Below are 6,435 nucleotides of genomic sequence, written 5' to 3' on the forward strand. Positions count from 1 at the left end.
TGTGTACAGATCTGACTTGTTAGTGACCCTAACCAGCGTTCTTTACATAGCTACCATTTTTAACCTTACCTTCATAGACAGGGGTGGTGGAAAGGAGAAACAGAAATTTACCTCAAGGGGGCGGGTATAGCGCAGTGATAGAGTGCAGTGCTTAGCACGCCTGAGGTCCTGGGTTCAATCCCCAGTATCTCCTTTAAAAATCAATCAAATTACCATTCCCCTCACCAAAAAAAAAACAAAAACCAAAAACCAATCTGCCTCAAAACAATTCTAGACAACTCCACTATACAAAACATTTTATAAAAGGGTTCCTATAGGTCAGGTCCAGCACTGTTGAGATACACATTGAATTGTCCACTGAGGAGAGTGAATGTTTCTTACACACAATTTCTGTGAAGTTTTTTTTTTTTTTTAAGAGTAAATGGACATGTAGGAGGACTTCTGTTTCCAGTACGATGGTAGAGTATGTAATTCAAACCAGCCCTCTTGCTGAGGACTAGGAAATCTGGACAAAACATACAAGATCTATGCAAAGGCACTGAGGAATTACCAAGTGAAGAATCAAGAGGTCAAGCTTCAGAAGAAGGAAGAAACCTCTCAAAGTGAGGCCCCTCACGGCATCTGTGAACTCTGGAAAAGGCAGCTGAGAAGCTGAAAAGCTAACCTACTCAAAAGGTGGTGGTAAAGGAAGGAGAGAATGCAGATATAAACAAAGAAACAAGTGCTTAAAAATCATAAGAGCCTATTTTATTTGGCTCAAATAAGTTTGAAAATGTCGATGAAATGGGTAATGTCCTAGGGAAAATACTGAATACAATTGACTGCAGCAGAGAAAGAAAACTAAAACCAATTTCTTTTTTAAAGATTGGGAAAGTTATAAACTATCATACAAAAAAGTTTCAGGCCCAAGAGATAATAATCTTTTTTAGTGCCTCTCTGTCAGGTTTGATTATCAGTGTTACGTTTGCTTCATGAAACTAGTGTTTTAGGAAAAAAAAAAAAAAAACCTGAGTTTTTAAGATGAATGTAACATTGATATCAAACCTGATAAAAATTAAAATAGCATAAAAAAAACTATAGGCCAATTTCAAATGAAGGGAAAAGATATAAAATACAACCACATCAATAACAACGTGTAAATACACTGAACATCCCAGTTAAATGCAGAGATTTGTCAGACTGGGTGCAAACCCAAGACCCAGCTATATGTTGTCAACAGGAGACACACTTTAGATACAAAGGCAAATTGAAAGAGAAAGGATAGAAAATGATATACTATGGAAAGGTGGAGTACATGTATTAATATCAGATAAAATAGTCTTCAAGACAAGAATTCCAGAGATTGAGAGGGACATTTCACAAAATAAAAGGACCAATATATATCAGGTAGGTATAGAGGGAACATACCCCAGTGTAATAAAAGCTATTTATGACAGACCCAAAGCCAGAATAATACTCAATGGTGAAAAACTAAAAGCCTTCCCACTAAAATCTGGAACAAGACAAGGATGCCCACTCAACATTTCTATTCAACATAGTCTTGGAAGTCCTAGCCACAGCAGTTAGGTAACAAAGAGAAAGGGGATCCAAACTGGAAGAGAACAGGTAAAATTGTCACTATATGTGGATGACATGATAGTATATATAGAAAACCCTAAAAGCTCCATACAAAAACTACTAGAGCTGATAAAAGAATTTAGCAAGGTTGCAGGATACAAGATTAACATACAGAAATCAGTTGCATTTCTTTATACTAACAATGAAACAGCAGGAAAAATAAACAAACCCTTTTAAAATTGCATCCAAAACAATAAAATACTTAGAAATAAATCTGACCAAGGAGGTGAAAGTCTTTTATACATGGAGAACTACAAAACATTGATTAAAGAAATTAAAGATGACCTAAAGAAATGGAAAGATAGGCCATGCTCTTGGATTGGCAGAATCAATATTGTTAAAATGGCCATACTGCCCAAACCAATCTACAGATTTAATGTGATCCCTATCAAATTGCCCAGAACATTTTTCACAGAACCAGAACAAACAATCCTAAAATTTATATGGAATCACAAAAGACCCAGAACTGCCGAAGCAATACAGAAGAAAAAGAATGAAGCTGGAGGAATAACCCTCTCAGACTTCAGGCAGAACTACAGAGCTACAGTAATCAAAACAGCATGTTATTGGCATAAAAACAGACATGGATCAATGGAACAGAATAGAACTCAGAAATAAACCCACAGACCTATGGTTAATTAATCTTTAACAAAAGAAGCAAGAATATACAATGGAGAAAAGACAGTCTCTTCAGCAAATGGTGTTGGAAAAACTGGACAGCAGCATGTAAATCAATGAAGTTAGAACACTCCCTCACACCATACACAAAAATAAACTCAAAATGGCTTAAAGACTTAAATATAAGACAAGAAACGATAAACCTCCTAGAAGAAAACAGACAAAATATTCTCTGACATAAATCTTAGCAATGTTCTCCTAGGCCAGTCTACCCAGGAAATAGAAATAGAAGCAAAAATAAACAAATGGGACCTAATGAAACTTACAAGCTTTTCACAGCAAAGGAAATTGTAAGTAAAACAAAACGACAACCTATGGAATGGGAGAAAATATCTGCAAATGATGCGACTGACAAAGGTTTAATTTCCAGAATATATAAACAGCTCATACAACTTAACAAAAAAAAAAAAAAAAAAAAAAAAAAAAACCTCAATCCAAAAACGGGCAGAAGACCTAAACAAGCAATTCTCCAGTGAAGACATACAAATGGCCAACAGGCACATGAAAAAATGCTCAGCATCGCTAATTGTCAGAGAAATGCAAATCAAAATACAATGAGGTTATCACCTCACACCAGTCAGAATGGCCATCATTCAACAGTCCATGAACAATAAATTCTGGAGAGGCTGTAGAGAAAGGGGAACCCTCCTACACCGCTGGTGGGAATGTAGTTTGGTGTAGTCATTATGGAAAACAGTATGGAAATTCCTCAAAAAACTAAAAATAGACTTACCATATGATCCAGCAATCCCACTCCTGGGCATATCTCTGGAGGGAACTCTAATTCAAAAAGATACATGCACCCCAATGTTCACAGCAGCACCATATACAACATCCAAGACATGGAAACAAACATCCATCCACAGATGACTGGATAAAGGAGGTGTGGTACATTTATACAATGGAATACTACTCAGTGATTAAAAAAAAAAAGTAAAATGGATAATGCCATTTGCAGCAACATGGATGGACCTGGAGAATGCCATTCTAAGTGAAGTAAGCCAGAAAGAGAAAAATACCATATGGTATCACCCATATGTGAATCTGGAGAAAAGAAAAAAGAGGACACCAATGAACTCCTACAAAACAGAAACAGACTGACAGACATTGTAAACAATTTTCTGGTTACTGGGAGAAGGGCAGTGGGAAGGGATACATTTGGGAGTTTGAGATTTGCATATGTTAGCCACTATATATAAAAATAAACAAATGTCTGTATAGCATAGGGAACTATATTCAATATCTTGTAATAACCTTTTAAAGGAAAAATATGAAAACGAATATATGTATGTATATGCATGGCTGGGACATGATGCTGTACGCCAGAAATTAACACATTATAACTGACTATACCTCAATTAAAAAAAAATTAGAGGAATTTTTGCTTTAAGTTAAAAAAAGAAAAATAATAAAACTGTCATCCACAGATGACGTGATTGCATATATAGAAAATCCAAAGGAATCAGATAGATGAGAGCTTAACAAAGTTGCTGGATGGGGTCAATATATAAAAAGGTCAAGTGTATTTCCTATGTATCAGCAGAAAACAAAATGAAAATTTAAAACTTATTTACATTGGTATCAAGCAGCATGAAATATGTAGGAATAAGTATACATGCCTCTACAGAACACATGCAGAATTTTTGCACGGGAAATCATAACATCGAGAGGAATTAAGGAAGACCAAAATAACGGACGTCTATATCATATTTATAGGTTGGAAGATTCAGTATTATAAAGATGGAAATTCTCAAAACTGATTATGGCATCCAAGCAGTGCCAGCAGGGTTTTATTTTTTAAGGAACTGTATCAGCTCACTCAAATGTACATAGAAAAGCAGAGGGCCAAGGTAATGTTGAAGAGAAATAAATTGTAGGACTTTTCTATCAGATGCCAAGAACTGTCATATAGTAATGAAGACACTATGGTGTTGACCCAGGATAGACAAGTGGACGAGCAGAACTGATGACCTTTGTTAAAATGCCGACTCCATATACGTGTGGCTGTACTGGACATCGCCTGCTTACCAAACCTCCAGTCCACTCAGCCCACGCCTTAACTCCAGTTTCATCCTGGCTTAAACCAGTTTCCCACAGATGCAACCTGACAAGGCTTAGCCTCTTTCTTCCTGGCGCAGATCCCAGGGCCAGGAAGACTGGGTGCCTGTGAGAACACACACCTAGCACTGTGCACGCCCTCCCCAGACGTACGTGGAGTTAATCGCCACGTGGCCACCCTTAACCACTGGGGTTTTGGGAGCTGATGGACACAGGTTCTACCTACAAGCCTTTGTCTCAGACTCTACTTTTGGGAAAACCTAGGCTAAATAGCAGATTTATATAATAGATCCAACAAAAATGTATGCTTCGATGCACCAAAAGTTCACAGCAGCATTACTTACCAAACTGGAAATGATCCAAATATCCAAAAAGAGAATAAACAAATTACAGTACATTCAGAAGATGTTAATTCCATGAAGCAATGAAAATAAACCATGGCTACATACAAAAATATGGATGAATCTCACATAATCTTGAGTGAAAAAGAGCCAAACATAATATATATTGTATGATTTCATTCAGATAAAATTTGGAAATAGGGGACACTATTCTATTGTGTTCCTCCTCAGGACAGTGTTACCTTAGGCAGGAGGGAAGAGGTAATAATTGGAAAGAGTCTTAAGAGGATCTTCCTGGAGTGCTGGTGATGCTCTATCTTCTATTTCTTTTCTACAGTGATAGTTACATGGATTTGTTCACTTACTGATAATTGGCCACATTTACTATTTGTGCATTTTTGAGTGTGTTCCACTCCATTAAAAAGTTAAGTAACAGTACGTTATTACAAAGAACTAGAAATAAATTTGGAAAATTAAAAATAAGACTTTAAATGTGTGTTAAAAAAAAAGCAGAGGGGGTGGCTAAGGTTTGGAAGATGAAGTGTCTTGAATGATGTAACAAAAGGAAGAACTGGAAAATATTGGGAGAAACAAACAGTTAACCAGTTCATAAGGTTCAGCATCCCAGGAATGTGAGTGCCAAGAAATGGTAAAGAGAAAAGGGATGAAAGAAATGAGAAATGCTGAAGATTGGCTAGAATGCACAAGAGAAATGAGCCTTTAAAATGAAAGAGGCCCCTGAGCGACAAGTGGAGTATCTTCGATAATAACTAAAATTTCAGAGAACGGGTTACAGAAGGGAGGGAAGGAAGAGAGACAATACATTGGCGTAAGACTTCTCAACAGCACCCTGAAGGAAGAAGACGAGGCAGTATCATCACGCTGGAGCTGTGAATGCATTTTCTTGTACAGCAGCGATGTTCTCTTAGGGCAGTCTGCCCAAGCATCTTGTACAGCTTCCCATTTTTCCAGGAGCTTTTATTGTCGTCCCCCACCCCATGTCCTGCCTGCTACTGAGTCCCCTCAAATTTCATTACATTCATGTCCTAACCCGCCACTGGATCAGGACACCTGGGTCCTCCTTCCCACTGGCACTAAGATGCCATGCAAGCCACTTCACAGCTTTCAAGGGCCCTTGTTAAATCCGGGGGTTCAATGGCCCCTCAGATCCCTCCTGGCTCTCTGACTCTCTGTTGCCTTAGCTAATGAATAGCTGGGAAAAAAAAAGAAAGAAAAAAAAAAAAAAACAGAACTAGGAGAGTTAGGGTCTTCCTCAGATTTTCTAGAAATAGATTCTTTCTTATAAGAAACTGAAACTAATAATAGGACCCCAGTTTTACCTTAAGAGGTCAGAATCCCTTTTGAAAAACAACTTTATACATGGTAGGTGGCAGAGAGAAGAAACTGCAAGACATACACTGAAAAAGAGCCACATCAATTAATAAACTCATATCAATTAATAAACTACAAAATAGCTGATGGAGGATGTTCAGCAACAATGTAAGTGTTTTGGGAGGGGGTGTGGAGCTCCATTCCTCTGACCTTTTCCAAATTCTCACAGGTAGGAAGACTAGCGAGTCTACATTTTATTTCTGTGTGCTGATTTGTGTTCACTACGTACAAAGTTTGACCACAGAGACATGCAGGTAAAAACCAAAGCCAACAAAGCGATCCCACGATGATTGAGGGACTAGATTTTCCCAGCAACATTTAAAATTTTATTTTCTTTCAGGTAAACTGT

This window comes from Camelus bactrianus, chromosome 20, assembly GCF_048773025.1.
Source record: "Camelus bactrianus isolate YW-2024 breed Bactrian camel chromosome 20, ASM4877302v1, whole genome shotgun sequence".
NCBI classification, from domain to species: domain Eukaryota; kingdom Metazoa; phylum Chordata; class Mammalia; order Artiodactyla; family Camelidae; genus Camelus; species Camelus bactrianus.